The sequence below is a fragment of the Branchiostoma floridae genome, chromosome 12, assembly GCF_000003815.2.
Source record: "Branchiostoma floridae strain S238N-H82 chromosome 12, Bfl_VNyyK, whole genome shotgun sequence".
In the NCBI taxonomy this organism is placed as follows: Eukaryota; Metazoa; Chordata; class Leptocardii; order Amphioxiformes; family Branchiostomatidae; genus Branchiostoma; species Branchiostoma floridae.
The window spans coordinates 8,418,054-8,431,705 of record NC_049990.1 but is presented as its reverse complement, the minus strand read 5'-3'; the positions used below and the strand labels follow the sequence as shown (position 1 = coordinate 8,431,705).

The 13,652-nt window shown below is 39.9% G+C and overlaps 1 protein-coding gene across 8 annotated transcripts in view; it reads right to left on the bottom strand.

Moving 5' to 3' along the window:
- Positions 1-13,652, bottom strand: part of LOC118426824 (mitogen-activated protein kinase kinase kinase kinase 4-like) — a 72,617-nt gene that overhangs the window by 35,868 nt on the left and 23,097 nt on the right. The gene's annotated exons all lie outside the window — the stretch shown is intronic.

Here is a 13,652-nt window from a genome sequence, read left to right as displayed (position 1 = left end):
AGCATTACAAATTGGATTTGCATGCATATTCCCTGCACATCAGGTGGAGCCTGGTTAGCAACCTGGTAAAAACAACCACACAGGTCTCAATTGTAACAACAACATTGTAGCTTAGTTTCTAATATACAATGTACAAATGTAGCCAAGGGAATAATATATAGAGTCACACATGTCTGAAGTTACCACTCAACGGACTGGAGGAAAACAGCAAATAGGTGGTCACTATAGACAGTTTCTTAATATGCCAAATATCAGTTACTCAAGCAACCTGGTCAACCCTAACAACATTGTAGCTAAGTTTATAACATAGTCAAGGGAATAACATATTGTTACACCTGTTTGAAGCTACCACTCAGCAAATAGGTGGTCACCATCGATATATCAGTTACTCAAGCAACCTGGTAAAAACAACCACATAGGTCTCACTTGAAACAACAACATTGTAGCTAAGTTTCTAATATAGCCAAGGCAATAAGTAAACATATACAGTCACCCACTGAGGGCATTGGAAGAGAATAGTCACACACAGAGCAGACAGGTGGTCACCATCATAGACACTGTCAGGATTCTTAATACCTCAAATATCAGTTACTCAAGCAACTAGATATGATTTTGGAAATGGTCAGACATTTCAGGTAGCATCCACTACATTTCATCAGTGAGCAGATCTGTTGAAGAGCAGGTTTTATACCAATGTTCAAAGGGAAAACATCTCCAGATGTGGAACATTTTCTTCCTGGTGACTTCTAAGATGATGATGATGACTTCTATTAGTTCTAAGATGCTTCATACTACAGAGCTATTTTTTAATGATGAGAACACATAAAATCTAAGTATGTATGTATGCCATGGTGTTATACATAGAGCTATGGTATTTAGGCCTCACAATCAACATATTTCATGGTCCTTTGCTGCTGTCTACTAAGACCCCTTCCACAGATATTAATGTAGGTGTTGTAACCGCAGAAGCGATTTAGGGCTTCTCTAGGAATATCTAATAATTGATCAAGATGGCAATTGGACCTCTTCTATACTAATATTTCAATAAAGGCAGATTGTAAATATTGATTGGGTCAAAGATACACTTCCCATCAGGTAATGGTCTGAATGTACTCTGATGACAGCGATTGGCTTAGAATATGTGTATCCAATTCTGGTCTTACGAAAAGTGATATGATGGATAGGGCTATTACTGACTTATTAAAATTGCATAATAAATTTGCCAACCCCCAATTCATGTCCGTAATTCTGTGGGAACAGTTTAGGCATGAATTATGCCATGTACGAAAGCAAATTGCCTAGGTGCATTATTGTATACCACATGGTAAGTGTCTTCCATTTAGAAAACAGTATTAGTGGGAGATGAATATGATTGGTACGCTAGTGCGTAGGTCTTAATTTCATTACTTTTTCCATTGCTCCTAAAAAGTTCATCAGTGAAGAGTGTAAGATATACAGATGAAGTCGAAGTCTTGTAGAAGGGTTGTAATTTTCTCACCAACTTGTTAATCCTAACCTGCCTATCAATCAAATCGAACGTAACCTTTTCTTTACAACAGCCAAATGCTATTTCTAGCTTGGTGTGTCTCCTTGCCCAAGTCACAATCACATTACAGACTACCATCTTCTGACCTTTCTGTATTCGTCCAAGTAATAATGCAATCTGCGAGACACGGACAGAGAAATCATTTGGTAATCTTTGCCTTTTTCGTACATGTTTGGCCCCCTGCATGCCTAGATGGAAACTGAAATTCGGTTAGTGTCCCATTTTGAGTTGACCCCACCTTGTGACGCAATTCCCTATTCCAGAGTGATTATTGGTGTACCAGGACTGCATACATAAATGTAACATTACAGACAGGTGCCAAGGACTAGGTACAGGTCCGGACCTGAAGATTTCTTTACACTGAACCTTTATAGGAGCTTCGACTCCACATTACTGTAAGGGTTTTGCGATAATAGACAGAATTTTCAACAATTTTGAATGAAAAGAATATTCAAGTTGCAATAATTCTAAACTGTCAAAAAAATTAAAAATTAAAGTTTGAGTATGTTAACGTTTACTAAAATATTTTGGAAACAATGTATCTATAACAATTGACCAATTATTTTTTTATTTTTGTTATTTTTTATTTTTTATTTTTTTTATTCAAAAGAAAGAGAAGTTACAATTGTAGTGGCAAGCCCTGTATATATATGATATGAACAGTCTATTGTCTATCTAAAGAAGATATATATACATACATACACATGATATTCTGATGTGGCTCTAACTTAGCTGTAAATAACAAAAGGAAGGTTTTCTACGTTTACCAGCATTCTTAAAAATGTAATATTTTGCCTTAAGTATGCTGTGATTCAGATACGCGTGCATCGAACATTGATCAAGATAACCATACAATATGTGGTTCTTGTTTAAATATAACGATTCAAAGTAATTCGCTCTCCACCACTTACAGAAATCCTTCCAAAAGTATTGTACACTGGGGCATTCTGCAAATAGATGTAACAAGGTTTGTTTTTCTTCACAGAAGGGACAAATATCTGAATCAGAAACCAATATCTTTTTTAAGTAACATTTGGTAGGTAGTATTCTATGTATTATTTTATATTGAAAGTACTGCAGTCTTACATTCTTTGTACAGGTAAATGGTAATAAATACACATTCTTCAATTGATCTTGATGTTCTAAGCATCGGAGTACTTCGTCTTGGCAGGATGGCGGTTCAAACATGTTCTGGCAAAATAAACTATACAGTTGTTTGCAACTAGATTTTGAAGCCTGTAAGGCGATGGTTTCTTCCATAGCATGATAGTTCTGCTCTTTTCTAAGATTTACTTTCCAAACACGTGGAACTGCTGATTTTAGGCTAGAGTATTTTCAGAATATCTAATTGTGCAATTGACCAATTATGCACCCCATGAAAATTGAAAGTAGGTAAAACCAGCTCTACTGTCTGCCCTTGTATATAGACAATAAATTGTTCAAAACAATTACTTAACTCAATTACATTGTTACAAAAGTTTTGACAATGTTATGACAAACAACACCAATGCTGGTAATGTGGAATTTACTCTATTGAGCATTAAATCCTGATGAAAAACCAAACAACCCACAGGCAGTCTCAGGTGATTCTGTGGGAAACAATATGAGAACCCCTACAGAGAAGACCTTTTAATGTTATCCCTGAATTGAGGCTAAAATCAATTAAGTGCCGAGTGCAATTATGATTTTTCCTTGACCTTTTGGCAGTTATTTGCACAAGGCAGGAAATACTAATGAATTAGTTCCTGTGTTTTGTAAGTGAAATCACAGATGGCGGATTTTATGGGACAAATGTTGATCATGGCAGTGCTTTTTGATGAATGTCAGAAAGTAAAGCTGTTAGCAAAGGCTGAAATTTCTACATAATATATCCAGCAAGATCTTTTTAGTAGTACTTGTTACTGTTAGTCAATTTTTTTGCTAATTTGTAAGTGGTATGACTAACAAAGTTACTGTGTAAGTGGCGTTAAAATTTGAGTGAATTGATTTCATGGTAATTAGAAAATGGAGTGTTTGCTGTGGTTTAAAATACACACTCTATAGTCACATACTGTACAGTGAGGGAAACACTAGTGGTTTTAAGTCTGCAGTGAGGTGGTCACCATAAAAAATGCAAATATAAAACCAATCTAAAAGTTTGGTAACTACAGTATGTTTTCATGGTTTTGGGTACACATATGTGGACATCTTTGAGTCCAAGGAAGGAATATGGTGGTCATTTTGGATCACCTAGTGGCATCTTTCAGAACTGCACATCTTAAATCAAATGTACACTTCAGTAAGATATTCCTTTCTCCTAGCAGCTTCACCAAGAACTGCACTTGTTTATATCATAGATCTGTATCATTGAGACTGAAATCCCTAAAGGCCTCTAAAATTGCAGAGGTAAAACTAATGCCACTACAAAAATGCCACAATAATGATTAAGGTGGAAATTTAAGACCCTGCGTCCAGACATGCAAAAGAAAAAGATGACTATCTCCTTCCTGTACATTTGTCGGGTATGTTATCTACTTTTTAAATGGTAAACAGGTCAGTATTATGTTTCATCCTGCACATAAACTATCAGACACCTTTGGAAATAGAGAGGACAGACTGTTGGGTTATGAGACATCATGTCGCCAATCAGCCCATTATACATGTACATTCAAGTACAATGCAGGCATCAGGTCATAACGTTTGCCATACATTGGACATTCACAATGCTTGTTACCACCTGGATGGGGGTACTGTTTTTGGTTGTGTCTGAGTGTTCACACCCATAACTTAAGATCCTTCTCATGGATTTGTGTGAATTTTGGTAAGTGGATAATTATTGAGGTTCCGAAGAAACATGGCAATGTTGGGCTTCCTAGCAATAGTTTAGGTACAGGCGGACACCCCCCTCCATAAAGAAGTGTGGCATAGTCCACAGCTGGTCAGCTAACCACAATAGAATGGGCACAACCAATGACAGCTTATGGGAGGGGGATAGGACGGGAGAATCACTAACATAAGATATGAAATTCTTTGATTTCTTGTTCTCTCTCCATCCCCCACAACAGATATATTCAAGTGTTAATATCCTTTCAAAGAGTTACGCCAAAGTAACGGGCCATACTGTCCTAAAAAAAAAAAAACAAGACACAGAATCCAACCACATTTTTCATGTCTCATTCATTGTCCTCATGTATATATTTGTATGATATCAAGACATGTGGAATTCTCTAGCCTATCAGGATAGGCAATGTAACTTTGTTTGTGTCTTTATCATTCAATAATAATATGTCTATGACTGATGTACAGTGCCGTGCGTCACAGCATCTACAGTAATAAAAGACAGTTTAATAAGTATCAGATTTGCCTAAAGGACATGTCTTTGATGTATAGAAAGCTATGCCTCCGGTACTCTAGAGCCTTTCTTTCCTTGTCCCTATTAAGAAACCCTTTGACTGAACACATACACTGTACTGCAAAACATCTCTGTCCTAATTTTAGAGGTAGTTGCAATCAATGTAGAAATACATCTCCATGTATGGCACATGTTTAGACTTTTAGCAGTAACTTTGTTTTCAATATACTAGTACATACATGTATGGTCTGCATTGAAGCTGCGTAATGGTAGAAACAGACATGCTTTTGAGTGTAGTAACTAGTAACGAAAGAGAACGTCCACCAATAAGTGACAAATTTAAAGCAAACATTCTATGCCAACAAATCAACACTTAGAGGGGTCACCTGAAGTCAGGGAGGTTACCTGAAGTCACATTGGCTAGGCAAATACACATACATATGGCAGTAAAGTGAAAACAAGAGCCAACATGTAGTTGCAAAGCCAGCAGCAACGTGTTTGGTAGAGGTTTTTGTGTCGAACCTCTGCACATTAAAGGACAGCATCAGAAAATTTTCAATTCTTTATTTTCCAGTAGTGTACTCATTAAAAAGTTGATGTACGTCAATTTTTACATTGATCCGCCTAATATGACCCTGTAGACACGTTTGAACTTCGCGCTCTCCTCCTCTCCCCGCCGCGCTGGCCGATGACGTAATGGCCTCGTTCTGATCGTCTGAGACTGTATGACGTCACGGATCCGAAACTTCTAGCCAGCCATTTTGCTCGGTGAACCTCGGTCCTCTCAGCGGTAAATAATCACCCCGCCATTCTGGAGTTCAGTTTGTTGTCATAGAAAATTACTTTCGTGGACCTGTAAGTCGCATTGTGAGCTGTCTACGAAGCCATAGTCCCGGGAGACTGAACATGAATAAGCTTGCCTGCGTGTGAACCGCGCGGCGACGGAACGAAATCAAAACAATGGTGGTGGGGGAGGTTCACGCACCGTGCCATTCTGGACTATTACAAGAGCGAGTTCGGGTCAGTTCTTACCTTCTCCTTTCCGGACAGCACAGCGATAATTACACGTAAGCTTCCACGAATTTTGGTTGAATTCACAATAGTCCAACTGGCAGGGACATTAAAAAAAATCATTCTCTGACAACATACCCTTGATCGCTACATATCGAACGATCCCCCTTCCGCGCCGAAACATACATACAGCATTGTTGTTTTTACATACAACACAGGCCGGCATTGTGAATGGCGCGAAATGTCGGCTTCGTTTCAGAGTCTGTGATTTGTTTTGAATGAACCCCCAGCAATCTCCGCCAAAGCTACATGATTGAAAAACCGACCAGTCCAGATAATTTACCCGAGAAACAGAAAATAAAGTGAGAGGCGAGGCGTAACTCGCACGATCTGTACAAGTTGCGGTGCTATCTGTTTCGGCGCAAAAAGGGGGTTGTTCGATATGTAGCGATCAAGGGTATGTTGTCAGTAGAACAAACGAGGTCTACAACTGTGAATTCAACCAAAATTCGTGGAAGCTTACGTGTAATTATCACTGTGCTGTTCGGAAAGGAGAAGGTAAGAACTGACCCGAACTCGCTCTTGTAATAGTCCAGAATGGCACGGTGCGTGAACCTCCCAAAAACCATTGTTTTGATTTCGTCCCGTCGCCGCGCGGTTCACCCGCTGCAGACAAGCTAATTCATGTTCAGTCTCCCGGGGACTATGGCTTCGTAGACAGCTCACAACGCGACTTACAGGTCCACGAAGTTAATTGTCAACAACAACGGACTGGCTTCCAGAATGGCGGTGTGATTTCCCGCCGAAGGGACCGAGGTTCACCGAGCAAAATGACTGGCATGGCCAGAAGTTTCAATTCTGATTTGTGACGTCAGCGCGCAGGCAATCAGAACGAGGCCATTACGTCATCGGCCAGCGCGGCGGGAGAGGGGAGGAAAGCGCGAAGTTCAAACGTGTCTACAGGGTCATATTGGGCGGATTAATGTAAAAATTGACGTAAATCAACTTTTTAATGAGTAAACTACTGGAAAATAATGAATTGAAGATTTTCTGATGCTTTCCTTTAAAGAACCCAACATACTTGTCAAGAGTAGGGGTGACCTAGTGTGCTAAGGAAATAGCATCATGCTTCGTCCTCAGTTCGAGGTCAGAGCTTCACCTTTACCTTTTTCTATGTGGCTTAAGGTCCTGTCCTTGGTGCTAAACATGTTTTTGTTACACAAACAAAACACTCTACCTTTTAATATCCTGTTTGTCGTTTTAGCTTCTAGGCAATTTCCAAACACGTGGCTTTAGTATACCCTAATTTGACAACAAACAATTTCTAAAAATGCCAAGTCCCTTATCATGATCTTCAAACAAATGAAGGAAAAAATTGTAATTGTAAATAAAACTTCAAATGAACCAATTAGGCGTCCTAAATTGAAGTCATTGACATTGTTGGGCAGACAGGCTGTCTATGGACTACAACATACTGCTTTCAAATAGGGGATGTCGGCCTGCAATGATGCAGTACCAGAAAGTACTGCTAGGTGGCCCAAAATTGCCATGTGTCTTTAATCACTACCCACATCATACAAATCCATCAAAGAATATTGAGTAATAGGTGCGAACACACACATCCAAATATAGTACCACTGTTGCAGGCGAACCTCCTTCATGGAGGTAACAAACCACTCCGAGAGTTATTCTAATAGCCTATACCAGGCTCCACAGTTCGCTGGTCAAATAGCAGAAATTTGACAAATAATAGACTCAGTGGCACACTAGAGGAGTCGGCCGGCCATTGGAGTCAAGACTGCGATCACCTATCCATGGAGTCTGGTAGAAGCTGGGATTCTCACAGTGACATCAACATTGTTTGTATTGGTTTAACACACCTGACTGGGACAAGGCCCTTGGAGCCGATAACATCAGTGTAGCTAGGGACAAGTCAAGTTTGTTAAGTCCACAGCTGAGAGGTTACCAGACAACCACAACAAAATACTTGTGTCTCCACTACACAGCACAAAGGATGGCCTACTAGGTGTCACGTCATCAGTCATAATCAAATAGTGATGGAAACTCTACTTTCAGGGACATGTGACGTATCACGTGTTTTCCCTAGCTGCACATCTTCTCAAACTCAAAGGAAAGTAGCTTGCAGTTCCTTCTGTTGGTTCTATGGTCTGTTAGCTCGGAATGACCATACAATATTTTCATCTTTTACCAGTGCAAAATTTTCATTTGTGGTAGGAATAACAAATTCTTATCAAGTGATTTATACACTTAATAGGAAGTGTAAATCGATGCAGGTACAGTACCAGTATTTTGGAAATGTAGCTATCTAAATGATTTCCTCCATACTGTACCAGAACACGGGACCAGTACCCAGAATAGGTACACATCCCTACAGCATTCACCATCCAAAAAATCAACTTTGCATGGCCTGTCCAATCATAAATCCACATTTGAAGGCCAAACACCTTTGACTCCATTTACAGACACACCATTGATGTCTTTTTCTCTCAAGGTCAGGGAGAACAATAGCCACTTCAGACAACAATAATTGTTCACCTTGACTTTTGGCTTGCCCCTCTGTGTTCACTGTAGCATGGCCTCCAGACAGCTGACAGTTTGCTATTGTTTGCTACCAACACATACAGGCAAGTGGCTACCTTTCATCAAGGGAACATTAGACCCTGACTGACATTTGGTTCTAAGGCCATACCAGTTGTGTTTGATGGTTCTCTGATTTTAAAACTACTGCTACTGGCAAATTGCAATACTAACTTGCTAACAGAGTCTGAGGGTTGTATCTTGGTACACACAGTCTTGGGGAGTGAGTAACCTTGTAGAACGATGTAGATTTTCCTACGAAACTGTCATTTTCATCTTGACTGAATTTTTTCTTTAAAATTTACAAAAACCAAGAAGATTAGTATGGACATAACACTATAGAGAGAGACATCATACATGTCCGACAGTCACTCTGAAACCAAAAATGTCCTTCCTATTCCCGTCAGTAATAATGAAGCTTTCTTCTCCAATACTTTCTATATGAGATGGGATAGATGAAAGGGAATTTTTAATCCACCTAAACACATGCTTTTGGGCCCAATTATTTTTTTGCACCACACTCTTTTACAGTAAACACTCTAAGTAATACAAACAAGACCCTAAATGTAATAGCGTTAATAGCAATGTTCAGTGTCACATCATCCCCTGCAAATTTCTCCAGTATTGGGAGAAGGGCTATATTAGGTAACAGCCAGGAAACGACAGGACAGCAGCACATCTTACGGCCTGTCCCTACATTCTGCAGTTGACTGAGGCCCACTTGTTCTTGCTTGGCTGTCAACGATGATGACAAACAAACAGTTTGTGTTTCAACTGACAGCAAATCGTTTCCTGAAGAAAGAAATGTCACACGCGCGACACACCTGTTAATTATACAGGCTTCCAAGAAACCACGCAACTCGTTCTTTAGTTTTACTTGGACGTTTAGCCGACAACAGCTGCAATCTTGTGTTTGTAACTGAAGAGTCTGATTTGCATGATTTGCTGAGGTTCAGTCAATTACACAACCACCAACAACTTTGTTGTGATAACAAAGTCAACAGAACTGTCATTCACTGTTTAACAACTTAAACCAGTACACGAGATATCAAAACCGGATGTTCTGCTGCAGTAGAATGGAAAGCCACTAGGGGACCAAAATTCTAATCAATTCAAGTTTTTGTTACAACCTACACAACACACACATACACACACACACACATGCTGCCTAAAATATACTCTTTTTGATGAAGGTAATCAGAGTATGGGCATTGATGATGATGATGATGAATGAGAGACTGTTTTGCTATTGTAGACAAAAAAACGATGACACGATTTACGATAACCTTCCTGTCAATGTCTCAGTGAGACATGGATCAAGCCAGTGACCTTGAATGTGGGACAGGGCAAGGATGAATAGCCAAGGACTGGAATCCCAGACGAACATGTATGCAGAGTATGAAGGCTAATCACACAGTTTGGACGTATCCACAAACATCAGAACACCCCGTTTTCTTCAGTTATGCCTGGATAAACTGGAAGGTTAAGACACACAGCAAGGGGCAGCGGATTTCCAGGGCTCAGATAATCCCTGCTAGGGATAATCCCCTCCCCATAAGCAAGGTCTGCTCCAAAATGGAGGACAGAGGAAGCTTAGGCGTAGTACTGTACATCATGGAATATTTGCAGCAATCTTATGATCGCATTTAATGCAGTGAACCTGAACACAGTGAACATATGTCCTGCCTTTGATTGTCTTCCTACACTAATTTCTACTGCTAACTTTAAACACAGCAAATGCCTCCTGTTCTCTTTGCTGTGATACTTTAAGTCCCTGTAAACTTAGATGTATTTAAGTAAATCAGCTTCTCGACTGGCTGTGTTTTCCTAAGAAGCTGCACATATGACACTGGAGATTGTTGTCAATTACCCAGGCCTCGAAATACTTTTTTCAGCCAGGTTGCGCAGGCGGCAACCTGAATCAAAAACCAACTTGCCCCATCAGCATTTCAGGTTGCGCCAAATTTTTCCATTATCTGTAAAAACAGTGCATTTTAGTTGAAGGAAACATAGCACCAAAAAAAGATGCAGGGCAAATTAAGCGCACTTTTCTCAATAAACAACATCCACTTATCAATCTTTTGAAAATAAAGACTGCAACAAAAATAACATCTCAAAGAACCGTAAAAAATTGCGACCTCCGTCGAACAGTGCCGACCGTGCGCCCCTCCCCAGTATAGACATCGTCACACTAGCTGTTGTTTTCCCCGCATTCCACCGACAGAATTGTCCCAAACAAGCAAAAAAACTCCCTCTAAAGTAAGCCTATACATGTAATTATCAGCAAGGATGTTAGGCAATCGATGGGTTTTCGTAAACAGTGTCAAAACAAAGCGTGATTTTTTCCGCGAACACAGCGTTGGGACATTAGATATTCCACCAAAAGCAGTGCCCAGGCGCGTACGTCACGCCAAAATGGCCAATGGGGTGCGACTCTCGCGATTCGCGAGATGTGAGTTACTGCGAGACTTGCGCGAGACTTGAGTCAGAATCAAGTGGTTAATTCAAGCCCTGATTACCTATCATTTTTTAGATACAATGACAATGAAGTTTATTGCATATATACAAAAAACAACAAACTGTGACATCAAGTTGTCTCTGTTATTTTCTACATTCAATTCTAATCTCTCCAAGTTTTCCAAGTTCAGGACAAGAGGATAAACTTTTTCCACGAAGACATTTGGTCATTGCCTACAACTCCAGGGAGGAATTCCACTGACGAAACAAAGCATCTTTATCTGCTTTGACAAATAAAGCCAGCTAAAGACAGTCTGTATTTCTTTAAGTCTATAAACAACAGTAAAAATCCCTACTCCTTCACAGCAGGAGGGCCCTGCGTAAGTGCAGCTAACCTTACCAAGGACACCAAGGACATGACTCGACTAGAGCAGGAAAAGGAGAAGGTGAAATTAAGACACTTATTCGTTTTTTATTACATCCACTAACTTGAGTACTGTTTTCCATTTCAGTGTGTTTGCATGAGATGTACGTTTGTTTATTTGTTTGGCTGCCTCACTGTGATTTCCAAATGCCAGTCAGGGTCACCATAGAGTGACAGGAAGTGAAGGTCAGAGTTGTGGAGTGGTAGAGAGTGGAGTCAGAGTTGGCAGAATTAGTGTAACATGGGAACAATGAGAGAGCCTTATTTACCCAATGTTTGCCTGTTTGTGTTTTCATGAGTTGAAGGAAGATGGGATAGGGCTTGAGTCAAAACCTTATTTGCATAATTGATGATAATCAAAACTAGGAATTAAATATTTCACGAAAATGTTTGAACTCGTTATGTTATGTCCTTTTGTCAAATTTACTTCTTTCTGTTACAGTCTTTTCCAGGCACACAAGTTAGTAAGTGGGGTTATGTTTTCGGACAGGCAAGTATTAAGCACTTCTTTCACTAACCAACTTTTGAGGTTGCTAAATGTACTGTGACAACAAATCGCTGCCAGAACGCATGACCTTTCCTTTAAGAACTGTGAGGTTAGGAGTGAGCTCTAGAAATACAGGCACAGGAAGAAAGACCATTAATCATTGCAGTGGTGTTGAAACTTGCTGACAAGCCTGTAGGGGAATGAGGAAAGATGAAGAACACTTGAAGCTTTCAAATCATGGAACCCCAGAAGCAATCTTCTAGCCAGCCTAAAATGTTTTTCCGCCCCCTGGATTTTAAATGGACATTTTTTGGCTCAACAATCCCAGGGGGTCCAGGATAATTTTGAAATCAAGACCCCCTGAAACACCATTTCCTGCATTTTGAGGGGCAAATTTTGCTGGTAGAGTAGACTCAGCTGGGTTCAATGGCTGAATTTCTGGAAATCTTTGCAAAATTTCATTTTTAAAATATCTACATGCTGATTTTTGTCCGTCAGGGGATGGGAAGGGCATAATTTTTGTCTGTCCCCAGCAGCAAAATTCCACCAAAGGACGAAAGGATGGATGCTGGCTAGAACCCTGCTCTTGAATTTTCTTTCTAGATTTGGCCTATTACAGCTTTTCTTGGATTACTACTAAAGATGCTGCATTAGTTTCAACCTTTACAACTGTTCAAACATAACATTTGCACCGTTTATCATCTTAATATGTGTACCGACTAGTGAAAATAAATGTCACTCAAGATAAGTACACAGAGAGGCTTTCACAAGTAGAATACAAGGTAAAAAAAACTTAAGCTGGAAGTTTTGCTGCAGGACCGAAAAGCCACCAGGAGGCCCAAAATGTAATTAGTTCTTTGATAGGACAAGAAACTGCCCTAACCAAATTAAATAACAATTCATTGATACCTTCTAAGTTGTGCTACTAAATACCAACATACATACACACATACATACAAACTACCAAAAAATGACCTTCTGGGCAGAGGTAATAAAAGTAGCTTTATACAAAGCAACCACTGAGTTCCTGAACTTGTTCTCTATCTTGCAAGCATATTCCCTTCTGCAGAGCTGAGCTAAGAATTGAAGAGAGTGACATCATCTCTCTCTGACAGCCACGTATAGAAACATGACCTCATCCGCACAGCAAGCTGTTAAACATGATGTAATACCCAGAGCCTATCTACCTCCTACAGCAGTGTGTACATTGTGAGAGGGTCCGCATGCCTTTTTCTGGGAAGCGTGCTGAGCTATTTTGATTCAATGTTCATCACAGACAACCTGCAATTCAAAGTCAAGAGCTGTTGGTAAATTATTCGCCAAATGTGAATGGTCACTTTAATTTTACATAAGACATTATGTATTGTATTTGCTGCAATGTTAAGCACCAAAGTGCCCCAAAACGCTTGTGTTCATTTTTCACCAGTTTTGCAATTGCAAGACTACTGCATGAACACAATAGATCAATCCAATAACTCAAGAACAAGTCCTCTTAAATTTACCATTAACTGTTGCCAGGATCACCCAATGCAGACCCTCACAACACAGTTCACCTGTAGAGACTATCTGCCGTTTGACAGGCCTATAGAAGAATCTGTCCTGACGCAGACTAGGAAACCAATACTCAACAACATCACCCACAGTTCAAACATATACAAACATCTGTCAGCACTACTGATAACTGATCTTCTGGGTTCAACGCTTGGAGTTTCACTTGCCAAGTTCACAACACACATGGTCTGTGTGGGGAATACAATCTGAGTCAGGTTTCCTCTCTCAATTTGCAACTTGATTTACA